Source organism: Taeniopygia guttata, chromosome Z (genome assembly GCF_048771995.1).
Source record: "Taeniopygia guttata chromosome Z, bTaeGut7.mat, whole genome shotgun sequence".
Classification (NCBI taxonomy): Eukaryota; Metazoa; Chordata; class Aves; order Passeriformes; family Estrildidae; genus Taeniopygia; species Taeniopygia guttata.
In genome coordinates this window covers 59,632,500-59,650,569 of record NC_133063.1, presented here as the reverse complement: position 1 = coordinate 59,650,569, position 18,070 = coordinate 59,632,500, and the positions used below count along the sequence as shown (strand labels likewise).

Here is an 18,070-nt window from a genome sequence, read left to right as displayed (position 1 = left end):
CTGTAGTGTAGCTGTATATTTTGATCTTCTATTTTTATTCAGTGACTTTGTATTTGCTAACTTCATACAAGATTTTGGTCTTAAAAATGCACATAGTCATTTTCTCTGCTGTCAGAACAAGCTCAGACACATATGTTAGAAGTGATTTTAAAACAATGCATTAATTTCATAAAGCACTTGAATGACTACCTGGCACATATTTGAACTCTGTCTGATAACTGTAGCATTTATTTTCATAGTTTCCTCCTTCAAAGTCTGGCACTCTGATGAAGTCCTGACCACTTCATAAAAAGCAAATGATGGCATTAATGTTGCCAGCAGGAGGGTGTAAGCCACAAACATTTTAAAAAAATGACATGGCTCTTTTTAGCTGAGCCTCTCCCTGGGAGTTGATTGCTATGGAAAAGAGAGGTGAGAATTAGCTGCTTTTACAAATGTCAGCGTTCTTTAGAAGATTCAAGTTACAAGAGGTGCTGAAAAGTATGGCAACCAAATCCTCATCTTCTGACACTAATCTTGTCACTTCTGTGACATTCTTGGCCTCTTCTAACCCAGCGTCTGGGAATTTGAGACAATCTTTGGTCTACCACATGTTGGTGCAGAATATAGCTGCTGCAAAATGAGACTAACCTACAAATGGGGAAAAGATCTATTTAAAAATGAAAAATCCCAGCCCCCTCATGCTTCCTTGGCAGAGGCATTTTTAGAACCAAATTTCAGTCTCCTACTGACCACTTAATACTTTGTAAGCTGTGTTGCTCACCCCAGACAGGCAGGAATGTTTTGCTGTTTGTTTTTAAAGCCATCATGCATGCCTCTGCTGGGAGCATCTACTCATTCAACACCACTGTGCAGTTCACATTCTCATTCTTCATTTCAGGAAAACTTTGCCTGGGTTTGTTTTAATAGTAGACCATAAGGGAAGTAAAATGGTATGATAATTAATATTCTATTGGCAAATGCAAGATTAAATTTGCTTAGTTTTGTAAGAACATAGTTGGCCTGAATAAGTGCTGACCTGATAGCCCTTGATGGTATCATCTTCCCATTTGGTCTGCATTTCTGAGAGTTTAAATGGGGTAGAGATTTCAAATACTTACAGAATTACAGAATGACAGAATGCTGAATTAGAAGGGAACCACAAGGATTATCAAGTCCTAGGCCTGGCCATACACAGGACCATTCCCAGCACAGACCCATGTGCCAGAGAGCATTACCCAAACACTTGTTGAACTCTGTCAGGCTGGTGCAGTGACCATTTCTCTTGGGAGCCTGTTCAGTGCACAGTCACTGTCTGGGTGAAAAACTTTTTCCTAGTATCCAACACAAACCTCCTGTGATACAACTACAGGCCATTCCCTTGTGTCCTGTCATTGCTTGCCAGAGATAAGAGATCAGTGCCTGCCTCTCCTCTAGCCCTCATGAGGAAGTTGTGACTGCAATGAGATCTCCCCTCAGTCTCCTCCAGGCTGAACAGACCAAGTGACCTCAGCCTCTCCTCATACAGCTTCCCCTCAAGGCCCTTCACCATCTCTGTTGCCCTCCTTTGGATGCTTTCCAACAGTTTGAGGATTTTTTTATATTGCTTTGCTGAAAACTGCCCCCAGCAGTGGAGTTGAGGCTGACCCAGAGCAGAGCAGAGCAGAGCAGAGCAGGATAATCCCTCCCTTGCCCAGCTGGCGATGCTGTCCCTGATGCCCACAGGACAAGGGTGGCCCTCCTGGCTGCCAGGGCACTGCTGGCCCATGTTCAACTTGCCATGGACCAGAACCACAAGGCCCTTTCCATGGCCCTGCTGTCCAGCCTCTCATTCCCCAGGCTGTCTGTAAATCCAGGGTTGCTCCATCCCAGGTGCAGAACCCAGCATCTTCCCTTATCCTTGATGGTTGGGAATTGCCCAGTCCTCTCTGCAGGGCCTCCTGGCCAGAGTCAACAGCTCCTCCCAGTTCTGTGTCACTGTGAACTTTGCATCCCTCCCAGTCCTGCACCCGATCACTTAAGAAGATGTCAAAGAGCAGAGAGCCTAAGGTGGAGCCCCGTGGAACCCCCCTAGTGACAGGTCACCACTCTGATGTCACCCCATTCACTGTAACCCCTTGTGCCTGACCTGTGAACCAGCTGCTCTCCCATCACCTGATGTGTTTTTCCAGCTGTGGGCTGGACATTCTGTCCAGTAGGATGCTGAGGGAGATGGTATTGAAAGCTTTACTGAAATCCAAAAGATCACATCCCCTGATCAGCTAGGCAGATTAACTTGCAATTAAAAAATTCAGGTTTGATAAGCAGGAGTTTCCTCTCATGAAGCTGTGCTGGCCATGATCAAAGACTGTGCTGTCTTTCAGGTGTTTTTCAATACCTCCTAGAATAATCTTCTGCATTACTCTACCAGGCACTGAAGTGAGACTGCCAGGCCTGTGGTTCCCAGGCTCATCCTTCTTGCATGCCCTTCATTCACAGGTTATGCAGTTTGTGGTGGGATTGTGCTCAGGGTAATAGAGTTACTGCCCCTGACTCCTAGGTTCCTTAGCTTATGGGGGCCTGTAGTGCTCCAGGGAACTACCTGCTCTTCTCAGTTACTGCTACAGTAAGGTATGAGGAGATGGCTATATCAGGTTAACAGTAGCTTTGCATGCCATAATGCCTGACACATTTGAAGTGTTGCTCAGTAACAGTTTTAGACTTTATATCTTTTTGATTATTAATGATGTATATACTACACTCAGCACAAGATATCTTCCTTTATCTCTTGGAGGTAAAGTCCAGTAATATGCCTTTTTGCAGCTTGCTCAGAAATAAAGCTAATAGCCTTTAATATCAAAACGTGGGCTGATGGGAGCCTGAAATACTAGTGCAGAAATATAATGAAGCAACAAGGTTCACCTCAGCTTGGTCCAATGGCTCTGCTCTAATATGGCTCTGTTTAAAACATCTTTTTCTACAATAGCTGACCCTTTGACACTCCCTTGCAGCCACCCCACTGAGGTCAGGAGATAGGGTGCAACAGGGACTCTGTCCAGGGGCAGATCCCCTTAGTTTCACTCTTGCTACTTCCCCATGTAGTCTTATGAATAGATATTTTCTCTCCCTAAAATTGCCCCTCTTTGTTGCTTGTAAGGAGAAGCACCTACCTGGATGCCAGAGATCTTAGCAACTACAGACAGGGGCCAAGAACTGCCACCTTGGTGTAATAGGTGCTCATGTTTTAAGCTCAGTTTCAGAAAAAGTTTGTCTCTTCAAAATAAACTTGTAAGTGAAAGTGAGGGACAAGAGCTCAGCTTGTTGCCTCTCATCTGGCAGAGTGCTTTTGGAGCATCTGGAGACCTGCTCTCCATCAGAATGACCTAATTCTACATACACCCATATTGATCTGATCTGCGTCATCATCGGTTCAGTGTTCATTAATGCAATTGGGTGCAGAAAGCTTTCAGAGGAAATAGATGAAGAGAGGGAATAATATATGCTGTACTCTTAGAGTGGGAGTGAAATTAGATTATTTTTGTGCTATTCAGTTGAAACCTACTCAGTGACATTTTAGAAAGGTTATGTGCAAAGGCCCTCCCTCTCTCCCCCTCCCATTCCTACTCCCCTTCTTCTCTTTCTCTTTCTTCTGCTCCTTGTCATTGTTATTGTCGTCCTCCTCCTCATCCTTCTCTGCACAAGGTGGTGGTGGTGATGGTGTGCCGTGAAAGGTACATCCCCATGCAGCCTCTGCCTCTGGCAGACAGCAAAACCCCTCCTGCCACCAGACACATTGGCATTCTGTTTGGCATGGCAGTACAGGCCAGCAGTTTCTCCCACTGAGGGCACAGGGCATTGTGTGAACCAAGGAATAATTCTGCTCTTTATTTCAATGTTGTAACTGCAAATCTTCAGTGGCGTAATTCCCACTTTATCTGTGTGAGTGAAAGATAGCACAAGTGCTGAATTAATTTCACAGATTTCACACTGTGCTGAGGATAAGGTGGTCCACAACGGAGGAACAACCTCCTATTACATTCCCAAGGCTCTTGAGAAGACATATTTGCTCACCTCCTGCTTTAGGAGGAAAAAAGCTTGTCTCTTCTTGTTATATTTCTCATTAGAATCAGGACTGCTGGAATTGTTCGTGTTACAGGAAATATGTGGGGGCAGAGCAGTTCTCGATGAGATGAAAAGTTAATGAGATTGCTTTGAGCTAGAGCACCAACAATCATATACTCCCAGCTGGTATGGACACCACATGCTTCTCAGTTGAATACTCAGCACATAAGAAATGCATGACACAAAAACTCTGGGTGTTAGCTGAGAACATACATTTTATATACCAACTAACACTGTAATGTATTTTTAAAACTATTAGGAGAAAGCACAAAGAATTGTGCTCTGACATTTGGGGCAGAGTGTTACTGTATGCTGGCTTTGTTTGATATTATTCAAACTCCCTTTTCATTCTCCACAAAGGCAAGGTCTCTGACCAGTGCTGCTTCCATTCTATGACCTTTGAACTACAACTGAATACAGAAGTAGGATATGTAACAGATATAAAATACACTGAAATTAGGGAGATGCAAAGTATTTACACATATTTGGTTTTACCACAATACAGTAATTATTTTGTTGTGTAATATTAATATAATTATGGTGATAGACTTAGTTGTATCACATTGCTTCTAATTGCAAGAGGAAGATACAGCAAAGATGATGCAAGAGCACAGTTAACATAAAGGAGGCTTGTAAAACAGAACTGATAAAAAACCTGAGGGAAACTGTAGTTCAGTTCTAATGTGCAGTCTATGCAATTTACAGCCATACTGAAAGAAAAGAGAAAATAAAACAGAGACTGTCATAGCTGCCATTTGGTGTATATGTCAAAAAAAGTAAGCACTCTGATGCACATTCCTCTACCTCTCTCAGGAATTTGCTTTGCATGGGTAGTGATTCCAGTCTGCGGTCTCCTGACCCCTTAGTCACATTGACTCCCTCCCCATTAGGGCATACAATTATTAATAGAAGAAATAACTTTTCCAAGACAGAGAAAAAAAAAGAAAGGAAAGTTTTATCATACCAGCTTTTAGGAAATGGAAGGTAGGAAATGTGTAGCACAGCCCTAATATGTTTCTGTATTAATATACTTGAATAGTCTTGAATAATTCCATGACATTGAGAAATGTACCAAGATAAATTCTTTTGCCTAAGCTGTTCTCTTGGACATTGTGGCTTTTCATTGAACTATACTACAGCAAAAATGCATTTTCTAGGGGAGAGAGGAAAGTACTTTGTAGGTGCTATGATCAATTTACCAGTGCAGCTGACATGAATGCGCCCTAAGTCCTACTTGATCTTCCTAATACAATGTAATCCTTAATTATCTATTTTGACATCTAATGAGCATACAACACGTGTGTGAACTCCCAAGGCATCTATCCGTCTTGCCTTGCTAATCCTGTTGTCCTGGCTGTTCCTCTGCTAACTCTAGTGCTTTGAGTGACTCACAGATACAGTGTCTCTGCTTGCTGCTGTATTTCTGACATGTAATCATAATAATTACTCTCCATCATGAGGAAGGTCTGGAAACAATACAATCTGCCACCTGTTGACATATGTTGAAGTCTGTGCATGTTATTAATCCAGGGTATAGTTTGTCAGTCTGGTGTTGAGCTTAAAAGGCCATTGCAGACCTTTTAATGATATTGATACTCTTGCTGTGAACAGGCAACTGAGCAGTGCTCTATTTGACACAGCACGAAGCTATGGCATTAGAGTGGGGGTAAGGACAGATGGTACTTACTCATGAGCAATCAGGCACAGATTTTTCCTTGAAGAGAGAGAGAAAAAAATCTTTTACTTAACACCTGATGTTGCCACACTCTTCCACCTGAGCAGCAGTGGGGCTGTAGTCCTGCTAGCTGTTCCTCAGTAATAGATTGATGGAGCGGTCCCTATACTTTGTGAAGCACAAAAGGAGATTCAGAGATTTATCTTTTTTAGATTTCTTACTCTTTAGGGGCTGAGCCTTAGTAAAAATTTAAGCCTAAAAAACCCAGGGAATTAAGCATGTTGTGGAAATAAAGATATGTTTATTCCAACTAAAATCCCTGCATTATTAATGTCTACTTCATTGATAACATCAGCATGTAACTTGCTGCATTCCCACTAGACGGAATACTAGGATGAATTTAAGGATGCTGATATCAGTGGGGTGTGGGGTAGCTTTCAGGATCTAGCTGAGATAATTCAGAGTGGCATCTAACCTCTTTGCAAGACAGCATAGTTCTCAAATAGCTGTAATCAACACTTCCTCTGGTTCCATCAGATAAGCAAACTCTGGTAAGAGCAGCAGGTAAGCAAATCTTGATAGGAGCAGTAGATATCCTCCTTTTGACTCCGTCAGAGCCCTCCATTTCAGCCATGGCAGATGGAAATTCAGAACTCTTGAACTTGGGCTGGTTCAGCACAAATCTAAGTCTGAATCTATTGGTGTAAATATAATCTATGTAACCCAGCAGAACAGCAATGAGCCAAAGTGTGGCATCACCAGGGGATTATCATGGGGGACAGGCTTGTGATAGCTGTGACTGCCACAACTCATGGAATTTGGTGTCATTGTTGATAGTGTGCCTGCTATGGGAACACACTCTTAAAAGGAGGGGGCACATCTATCTTCACTAAAATGTCCACACTCAGCAGCAGTTCATGACTGCAAGATATGCTTGTAGTCTACCCAGTGCAATGGACACTGTGCAAGCAGTTCAGAGCTGAGGAAAAAAATACCAATGCAGTTATCAAAAGCAATTCCGGACACAAGGTATTTTCTGTGCTTGACCTAAGGTGCTGAAGTGACTGCATGTCTCTCCTTACAGTTATTATGCCTAAAGCTGTTTTGAAAATCTCTGCGCTGTGTTCCCCTGTGTGGTTTAGACAGGCACATAGATATTATTGTCTCCCTTGACAGAAATATGGTCCTTCCAGAGCACTGCTATGTTTGAATGCAACTTAGTGTTGAGGTGCTATTAATTTTAAACACGAAAAGTCTGGGAAGCTACCTTGAACCCTGTGGAAGTCTTAGTTTACTGTCTGATGAATGCGGAATCTAGGCACTTTTACGGTCTTATGGTAAAGTCATATTTTGCAGTGATTTTATGAGGTTATAAAAACCTCAGCGTGACTTTGTGATAATACTGCCTAGTTTATTCACCTTCATAAACACAGCTTACAGACAACCCAGATTTCTAACTCCTTAGCCGTGTATGGCATAGACACTCATTTAACACTCAACCTTTCCACTTTCTGAGACTTTCTGGAAGACAAGGGCTAGGAGAGAGACCACTCTGCTGGACAGATCTGAGTTCCTAGGTACTGTCTAGACAACAGATGGGGTCTATGCAAATCACATGGAGATACGAGCTAAGATGAGTGCTAAAAGGCAGAGCGCAGAAGGGGAGAGACCGTCTTCATAGTCTCTACAGCAGATCTTGTGAGTGAGCCTAATCCATTTGGGGGCAAGGCAGCCAGGTTAATTCACACTCACTCCCTGTTGGGTGTTAACTAATCTCTTTGACTTCAGATTGAAAGGAGAAAGAAATGTTAATGCTCACGGCTTCACCTGAGTGGTGGACTAGCAGTTTAGAGTTCAAGTAACAGCCCACATCCAAACAGCTCTGGTAAAGCTGCAAGGGCTGTGCCTGTCCCAGAGCAAAAGTAACTACAGTGATAATCTCAGTAACTACAGCTTCACAAGAACGGCTGGATATACTCTGGAGTTTATGCAGTTGCTCTAAGTATTATTTAGAATAATTTTTTATGGATCAGAAGTAAGGATGTGAATATAATAGTGAAATGCAGAGTCAAATTACAAACAAATACTGGCAGCAAGCTTTACTGCACTGATAGATAAATTCCTAAGCCTTTATTCTTGTGACATTTATTTCTGTCTATTTTTAGAATTCACAAAGTGTTCTGAAAAGGACAACAGTAGGTGTGAAAGAGAAGCATTTTCAGAATAGTGGGCTATATGGCCTCTAGTTCTTAATAATCATGGCAACTTTAAGAGGTCTCTCAAGAGGTAAAAAATAGATTATGTATATCCCATAAATCTGCATGCTCCTAATAATATTCTACCTTTATGCAGCAGAAAAAGAAAAGGAAAAAAAAAAAAGGAAAAAAAAGGAAGAAGAAGGAGAAAAAGGAAAGAAAACATTATTCCTTGTGAAAGAATTTTGCCCCCTGTGGTAAAACCATGGCAATTCCCCCTTTGTGCTATGATGACACACACTTTAAGATACAGTGGATACATTTTATTGTAGAACTAAGTAAACAGGATTCAGATTCAGGTAGATATGAAGTGACTGCATAGAAAGAAAACAGGTCTGGGAAAGGAGCTTTAATTAGGAAAGGCTAAGGCATAGCACTGCATGCCAATGAGAAGGGCACACCAAACACAAGGCTCAGAAAAGTATTCCAGTATTTCTTTTCTGGACTCCCTGGGACTGTTAGACCTAGAGCACTGGACATCTCAGCTGTGGAGACCCTTATTTCACATTCAAACGTGTAAGTCTTTTCTGCACCCTGAAAAGCTGGCCTCACAAGGAATCTTATGGTTAAGAGTTCTTCCCATTATCTATACCCTGTGAGATTAATTATTGAGCTGGGATGATTTCCAATAGCATTAAAATAGGAAGTAGAGCATACCATTTTTGCATAGCAAAACATGTACTATTTTTGTATAGCATGTTTTCTTTTGAGAGTTTTTTGGATACATTTCAAAGAGAATATAAATCCCAAGCATGGTTTTATCGGTCTGAGCCATGTACTCTTTAGCTGGGGTCCTGTTAGTCATGTTTTGAGGTGTTAGTGGCTCTATCTGCTGAAGTCTTTCAACCTGCCCAAGCCTGTTGTGTTGCTACAGTGTGAGAAGGCCTTGCTGCAAGACACTGGAAGAATGGATGTGGGAGATCTTTTGCTTGATGAAATATTAAGGGTTGAGAGGGAGAGGCAGGGGCAAGGGATAATTCTCTATGGTAGCGAGCTGTAAGTTAGAAAACAAAAAAAATCCATCTGTTAGGGAGCTGTGATTGGTACCTGTCAGTACCAACTACCATAGAGATTTTTCCATCTCCAAGATGAGGATCAGAGGAACATGCAGGGGAACACAGCTCTTGGGCCAGACCAGACACAGCCATCCTATCCACACAACACCTAGTACAACACAGAGGCACAGCTCCACTCTTTTGGTGGATAACCCTCTCACTGATCACATACTGCAAGCCCCTTGAATAGGACTCTGTTCAGAGAGAGCATTGCACTGCAGAGAAGTATGGCCTGACTCAGATTTATGTCTAAACCACATTAGACCATTTTGGCAGTGCCAGCAGGTCAATCAAGTGGATATAAATGGGAGTCAGCATTTGCGACAGCTCTAAAAGAACAAGGAAAGCTCTGGCAGCTGAGCAGTGACTATTCATCCTGCAGTGAAAATTTTCTTTCCTTTATTTTCATTGGTACATTGTGTAATTTATATGGCAGCTTGAGTGTTTGCGATGCTTTGTAACAGATAAAACATTCTACTAACCATGAAGGGAAATAAGACTTGAAGAGACAGAGAAGAGTGCAGGTGGAAAGGATGCTTCAAACATATAGAGAAGAGATGGGAAAAAAGCCGCTGATGAAATTAAAGAAGGTATTCAGTGGCATGGGAAATGAAATTGTGACAGCACTGGTGCATGCTTATGGAGCAGAATACAAGAGAAGAAAGACTGAAAACAAAATTGCATTATCTTGAAGAGAAATAGAAGAGGGGAGTAAAATTAAGGGTAGCAAATAATCTTGGTGGAGAGGGGAACTGACAGCAGTGTTGACCAATAGAAAGGAGAGGCTGTCAGTAACGGACAAATATGTGCTGTTTAAGTCTGTTTTAAATCAATCATGGAGGAAATAATTTCCTGAACTTAAATATGGTAGAGCTGCTAGAGCCTGGACATCCGTGCAGAAGCAGGTTGGTCAGGACACAGAACTGTCTGCTCAGCAAAGTGAACAAAGGAGAGAATATACAATGTCTTTCTACAACTTGACAAAACAGAGAAGGTTTGAAGAGAAGAAGAATTTGTGAGCAAAACAGTCTAGAAAGGATGGGCTCTCTTTCTTTCCCCCCCTAAACAATATCTAGTGTCTGCATGAAATAAAAATTTAGATTATAAAGCATTTTCAAAGTCCAAACTGTCTTGATGTACTAACCCTGTGCTATATTGCTAGGAAGGATGCAGGAAACAGCATTTTCTAAGTAAAATGAAGGATATTAGTGAATGTTACGCAATGTCCTCATTGCTAGAAATAGTGATAGATAATTGTAGTAGGATGTTTATGTAACTCTCCACAAATCAGTTTTATTTGTACTAAGTCACTGCTTAATAAAACTTAGAATTCACATGGCATGAAGTGTTGTTTATTAGGAAAATAATTTGGATTTTTGATGTATGCCTTAGAAGCCTCATCCTTTCAGAGCCATTCTGAGTGTGCTACCATTGTTCCTTATTTAGTTTTAAGGGAAATATCTGGTTTTTATCAGCTTTCTCCCTGTTGTTCTGGGGATTTCTGACTGACAGCTACATTCTTTTTCTTGATAAGTATGAATGAGAGATCATCTTAATGCATTAAAGTTAAATACAGATTGAAGATAACTCCACCCACATTCAAAACACAGAGATGTTCCATCAATTCTGTTTCAACTGTGTTGAAAATTCTCTGCTTCTATCAGGGTGACTCAGTTCACTCTTTCAAATAGGCTGAAGAGGCTCAAAGTATTTTATTTAACATCTCTGACTTTGCTGAGACTTTGCTAATCAATATTACTTCTGCCTTGTACAATTAGGTCACCTTAGTATTTTCTCAGCTTTAAATTTACTTTGAAGAAATCACACAGAATCAATTCAAAGTAGATCAGATATGTGTGTGAGCTATTCATCTTTAAAACTGTGCTCTTTTCCAAGAGATGGTCATTTGCTTATCATGGGAAAATCAAAGCTGCTTGTCATCTGAATGGAGCAACGAAAATACATTCAGCTTAACAAGGAACAGAAGCTGCCTATTTGTGATCTGTTTACTTTTAAAGTCTGCTTGATTAAATCTTTTGTTAATTTTACTAAAGCAAATAAATGACACTGAAGCTTTCCTAAGGGAAGTCATATTTGCCAGTTTTGTTTTCCTATGGTGTGTTGACAGTGGAGGCTTAGGAATTTTTCATCCATTTTGACAACGGTTATAGCTATAGTAAAAGCAGTATTACATTGTATGTATTTTTTAAGTGGTAAAATATGGAATATTCACAAACTCTTTCCCTGCATTCATCATCATGTTAGTTGAATGTTTAGAGATGCAAATTTGTAACTATTGCCAAATGAGCACCAGTTTACTTAATCACACTCTGCATCTGTCTCTTCTTCTGATGGGTGAGGTAACTAATAAATTACTTAAGGGTGATAGGCATAATATGCCTACACCCACAGCATGGGGCATGGAATATGCAACTTGGTATTTGTTGTAAAGAACATAAGGCAAGTCACACTCATTGGCTGAGAGGTGGAAGGCTGAAGTCCACACTGGGAGAAAATGATGCTGGACAGCTTTGAGCACAGATGAGCTGCCCATGTCTCCAAACGTTTTGAATCTTATCTTGTCTTGTGGGATTTATGTGTCAGACTGCTCTGCATCAAAATTACAGTATGCTGTCACACAGCTTTTTACTTCTAAGATAGGAAAGGTTAAAGAAGTCAAAGAAAAACTCATTCTTTCTCAGCTGTAATACTAAGAGGAACATTGTAATGTTAACCAAGTGTTTAGGCAGGTCTATGCATAGCTATGCAGCCTTGCCACCAAACATGTTTTCCTGTATCATTTACCGGAGGGGTAAATTCTTTCACTTTCTCTTTGCTATTCCGCCAGTATACATACCTTTCTACCTGTCATCTCAATACATTTACCCCTATTCTTTTTAGAAGCATGTTTTTATTGAAGGCAAATGTGATATTTTTCCATCCATGGTTTCAAAACTGTAGCCCTCCATTTTCCCAGGATAGCTGTGAAGACCCTCTAGATGGGTTCTGTAGTGCATTGTCACCTGAGCCATTCAATATTTCTTTGCACATCAAGGTCTCTTTTAACAGGTTATTTTGTTTCTGCATTTAAAGCAGAACAATTTTGTAAATAGAGGAAACATTGTAGAACTGAATTAATTAAATACTCTTTTTAACTCATCTTCAGGTCTCTAATTTCTTTCTAGAAGTCATAAATAATTTATTGCTTTGAACATTTGCTAGAATAGAATCTACATTCTTTCAGATGGTGGATTTAGTAGATTCCTGACTCCCACATCATGTTTTGCAGAAATATAGTTTCCTTTTAACTTGAAGTTTCTCTGGCTCAAGAGAATGCCTCATTGACATTGTGCTGAACAAAATAAAATGAAAAAACCCCAATCTTTCTGCACTTTCTGAGGAAGATGAATCAGCCAGCACACTGGTTCTAACTCCAGTGGCTTTTTCTTGGTTTCATTTTTTTTCTGCTTTCTTTAAAATATTGGTAATAACTATTCACTGTCTGAATGTTACTGTTAAGTATGTTCCTAAACCACAATATAGGTAAGTTTTAATGTAAGTTGCCATAATTTCACACTTGATTTTAGTTACATTTATTTTTTAAGAGGAGAAACCAATAGAATTAAATTACATATAATGTTTAAGATAACTTAGTTTGTCATGAGAAGAAGTCATCCACTGTTCTCTGCACTAACATTTATTCAAAATGCATGCTTATTATGCTACTTTAAACTTCATTGTATTTAAAATGTATTGTATTTAAAAGAATACAACAAAAGCACACTACTGTCTGTACCAGGGCCTTCAGATACAGCAATCTGTTGATGGTTAGCTTTGTTAAAGTGAACTGTCCCAATAACAGTCAATTTTACGGTGCAGCTGGTAAACGTCAAATTGATTTTTTTTTGTCCCAGTGGATGATCACTTTTAAATTGGATCTGTGCCTGTTGTGAAATTTCACATCATCAAACTATGTTCCTGAAATGCTGCACTTTCCAACCCTCTCTGCCTAATACAGGACAGCAACTTCTCTCGTTTTCCTGTTCTTAGTGAACTGAAAACCAGGTATTCTGGAGAATGTCTTTCTAATCATGCTGCAAGTACCTCTTACACTGGGGAAAAAGTTACACCCTTTGCATTGCCCCTCAGGAGCTCTTCCCAATGCATTGCTATTGCTTACACAAATCCCACAGAATGGCAGAAAGATGCAACTATTTGTTGGTAAGGCTGCCAGTTCATGGAGACTAATATAAACTAATATAAATACCGTTCAAAGATTTTTGCTGTGATCTTATAGTGTACATGACAGATTTTTGGGCTGGAGATGTGCTTGAGTATCATTTATAAAATGTCAGATTTTTCTTTCTTTTGACCATTGAACTGTGATCAATCCTTTAATACTTGTCTATCAGTATGAAACTTTTCATTTTGGACTAAATATTTCATAGGCTTCTTTTCACATTATCTGGAATTCATGCCTCTTTTTCTTTTACCTACAGCATTAACAACTTCCAGTTTCATCCTACAAACCAGGGAGAATTTTATGTCATCACAACAGGAAGCTTTGAAGAAGCAGTTCTGCTTGGATTTTATGTGCTTTCCATTGTCACATCATCATCAGAAACAAAAACACAGGAGCTGGTAAATAAATGGTAGCAGAAGATATATTCTTTTACTGAGATTTTATTTTGAAGAAGCATAATCCATCACTGGCTGTTTTCATTTCTAGGGGATGGTGAATCTGATGTGCTTGAGTAAGCACTCGTGTTCTTGAGTCAAACATCTCATCACTAAGTAAAACTAATCTGAAGACTTAGGCATGTTTTAAGGGTTTTCTATACTCTCTAGTCTATGTATTTCTGAGGGGGGGAAAAAAAGAACAAAAAAACCAAACCAAACCAAAAGCAACCACATACTGAAAAACTCAAACCCAATCAAAAATCAGAAAAAACAAGAGCCAGTGAATCTGAGAAAAACTAATCACTTCATCCCCATTTTGAAGACCTCAGATAGAATGAAAATTGACATTGAAAACTGCGGGCCTGCATCTCACCTCAACACTTTAATGTCTTCTATTTGCCTTCCCAACTCTTTGAAGAATAGTTTGGTTAAGCGGCAGAGAGACTCCCACTTCTAGGTGGAATCTTCGAGGTCTCTAGTTACTTTACCCAAGTATGTCATTGTGTAGTTAAGCTTTGAGTGTGTGAAAAGTCAGGCTAGCCTCAAAAAATTTCCACACATGAAGTAATTTTAACATGTACTTTTGTCATTTAAAGATTGCTTGTTTTTACTAAGTGGTTGTTGTGGTTCATGCTCACTGTTCACTGCAAGTTTGCAACAACGCTTAATAAAATAGATGCATAAAACTAAGTGGAAATCCAATTTTAACAAGAAGACACAGTCCTGCTAGAATATGGGTAGATGCAGATAATAGCAGACTCAGATATTAATTCAGCTTTAGACTGGATGGTGGGTGAATTTCCAGTGAACTGGGATGGTGAGTGAACTCCACTGAATTCAGACTTCGTCCTAGGAAGAAGATGTGGGTGAAAGACCTAGCAGGAACCAGAGCTGTGAATTATCCCTTGTGTTGGGGCTGTTCCTTTTTACTTCCATCAAATGTGAGGATAAGACCAGTGAGAATATTAACCTTTTCTACTCACTAGGCAGCATCTTCTTCATATTTGTTAAGCACTTAGAATTTAATTTAGTTCCTAAATTCTGACCTGAAGGATATGGGCTTTGCAAGCTCAGTCAAGTTTTTTTCTAGCTGTAGTAATTGACATGCAAAAAGAAGTTCTCCCTCTTTTCACAGACCTCTCTTCACCTATGTGCTCAATTACCTCAGCTGCAACTCTGACAGGTGTTGCCACTGTGACAGGGCTTTCCACCAATGACAGAAAATTCATGTTTTTGCAAGGCACTCCTTGGTGACTCTCACCTTTTAATAACCTGGAAAATTACTCAGTAGGTAAGAAGTGATGATTACCTTAAAATGCCTAAAGCAAGTATTCATTATAGTATTGTATTCTTCAAATTATACAACAAAAGTATTTGTGGTATATTTGCACAGAAAGTGAACAGGAGAATATACAGGAAAACTGTATCACAATAATGACTTAAAAACTTTGAAAGACTTTTATTCTTGATTAGTTAAAAAGTGGCTCACAACTTACATACAGAATGGATTTAGTGAACTTAAAAGTGTCCTCTGGATTTTGTTGTGGTTGGTTTTGTTTTGGAATTTTGCTTGCTTGTGAAAAAGTCATTTAACTTTTCTTACAATTTCTGACTGATCAGGTACAATGTACCAAAAGAGGCAAAATGCCTGTGTTTCTATGAGTTTAAGAGAAAGTTTTGGACTTTTTAAAGGAACTTTTTAGTGTAAACAGTATTTTTAAAGCTGCAAATATTTTGTTTACATCCAAACATCTCAAAACAACCTTTGAGAATTCTACCCACAGATTGATTACACAATTAAATTTTCTAAAAATCTGGACAGGAGGTGCAGAATAGTGTGTGTTTCTGAGGCTGAATTAGGAGATACCATTTTCATAGAATCTGAAAAGGGGTTAGCTATCTCTCTGTTACAGTTGTATGCCTACTAGTATCATCCTGTATATGTGTACTGAAATAGACAGACCCCCAGAATATGAAGAGGACTTGCCTAGTGACTCATGATTTTAGACCTGTTTCAGGTGAAATATATCCAAATGCAAATTACAGCATGAGGTGACACTGATGAAATTCTCCTAGCCATGAAGTCGTTAAAAGTGAATGGGTAGTATTCATCTGTGGTAATTTTTATCATGATGGAAGAGATATAAGTGATATCCTTAATTGATGCAACTTAAAAATAATTATAGCCATAAGATACTGCAGAAATAATTTGTTTTATTAGATGGTTAAGTTTCCTAAGAAAAACATATAATGTTTTCTAATGTAAGAATGGAGAGAAGTCAGTATTTTATTATGATGTGCTTTATTTTCAGTAAAGAGAGAAGTATTTTGTACTTTGTTATTTTGACTGAGGCATGGCAACTAATCTGTGGCATATAACAGCCCGACAGACAGCTTGTTATGTGCCTATCACTTCCCTACAGAGCATGCCTGACAATGCAACTATTCTGACTGCTAAATATCACAGGGGCTATTTCTCAGGAGTGCAATACTTGTGGCCCATCTTTAGCTTAGCACTGCAAAAGCTGCAAGTACTTGTAAGACTGCAAATAGACATAAGAAATTCATTGTAAGGTAACCAGGCATATGAATGAAAATCCATCATCTGCTATCTGTTCAAGACATGGAAATAACCCTCCTTCCTTCCCCACTAACCTCAAAAGCTACATTACATTCAAAGTCCTTGAATGATCCTATAATCATAATTTCAGTTTTCCAGGTCAAGGAAAGGAAAACAAGAAGGGTCAACATACAGCCCATAAAATAATAAGCAAAGCAGTAGCACTGATCTTATTCTTCTTGTTGTTTGAGAAAATGTCTCTTACCTCAGGGAGTGTTTATCCTGTCCTGTCTCATAAATAACCAGTCTTTTGCTCAGTTTTAACCAGATCTTTGAATGGAGGAAGATGTTTTCACTCTTATTGATCATCTGCCTGTCTATTTTAATTGGCATTTCTTCCTCTCCCATTTCAATTACTGTTTGCAGTTTTCAAGAAAGAGCAGTAAAAATGGAGACATCGGAAAAGTCAAGGGCAGTGCTACAACATTTCTGAAAATCAGATCCTGGGTGGTAGAGAGTATCAAATGACTACTTTATGGAGGGAATGGTGAGCAGAGTTCCACTCATATATTGCTTCCAGCACTGGCTGTCTGGGATACACCACCTGCTGTCCTTCATGGTGTGGAGGACTAGGCAGATGAGGAGTATGGAAGGAATTGGGTTTATTTCACTGAAACTGAGGAGAAGGTTATAGAGCAGCACATAAATGTCCTTAGAAGACAAAGCTTGCTTAGTCATAGCTTTTCTAGCACAGCTTGTTTCATTTCCTTAAATCATTTTACATGATGCATATACTTTCTGCTTTTGTCTTGCTTGAATTTGCCTAGCTTGTGTTCTGGGAGCCTTTTAAATCTGCCTTGAATGTAAGTTTGATTACTTCAGAAGGAAGTTCTTACAAGCAAAACTTGGATTATACAGGAACATATTTGTAAAAAATGCATTTACATTGCAGGAAAGCAAAATACAGCTGCACTCAGATAAGGATTGCTTCTTATTTCAGCTCTAATTTCCAGAGTTTCAGTGGTGGTTACATGCGTAGCTGATTAATGGCAGTGTTCTTTCATTGTGGCTAAAGGAAAGTTTGACTCTAAAGCTTATTAACTAGGATGACTCCTTATTTTAATTTCAAGGAAAATAGCATAACGATATGCGAGAGATCTCTGTGATCCTATCAGGCTGCCATCTCTCACTCACTTCTGCAGCTGTGGCTTCAAATGAGTGTTCTAAACTATTCAGGGCTTGTTATGCACTAGCCAACAGCCTAACAGGGAGCCTAAGACTGTAAGTGAAAATCACCTGTAAGGGTACTACTAATAGGAAATGGAACATTTAATGAACTTTCCCTCTGAGTAAATGAGAAACCCATTCTGGGCTTTTGTGGAGGTTGTGTGCAAATCACTTACATGACATTATATACTTCTGTCCAGTTTACTGGCTGGATTTGTTTTGGATATAAATTCCAGGAGGCCATCAGTCTCAGAAAATAAATGGCTGAAATTTGTGTTTCAAGCTCACTGGCGATCTGTTACTCTGTAAATATTCCTGGAAGAAGATCAAGTACACAGCAGCCAGGATTGCTATGTATTCTCAAACTGCAAATAAGTGGCAAGCAGTCTGGATACATGTTGTGCTGACTCCCATGTGGCAGGGGAATATCCCTGTCTGCTTCCTGATGCTTTGTCACATATGAACTGGTTCTTGGGAAAGACCAAAGGAACAAATGCCCATGTTGCTGGCAATTTACTTAGCAGATTTTCCGTGACTG

The 18,070-nt window shown here is 39.6% G+C and overlaps 1 long non-coding RNA gene across 3 annotated transcripts in view; it reads left to right on the top strand.

The window, feature by feature from the left end:
- Nucleotides 1-14,395, top strand: part of LOC121468181 (uncharacterized) — a 54,805-nt gene extending 40,410 nt beyond the window's left edge. For all 3 annotated transcript variants that reach the window (XR_012053130.1, XR_012053129.1, XR_005978219.2), the window contains exon 4: nt 13,565-14,395. This is a non-coding gene — a long non-coding RNA (uncharacterized lncRNA). The remainder of the gene's footprint in view (nt 1-13,564) is intronic.
- The last annotated feature ends 3,675 nt before the right edge of the window (nt 14,396-18,070 follow it).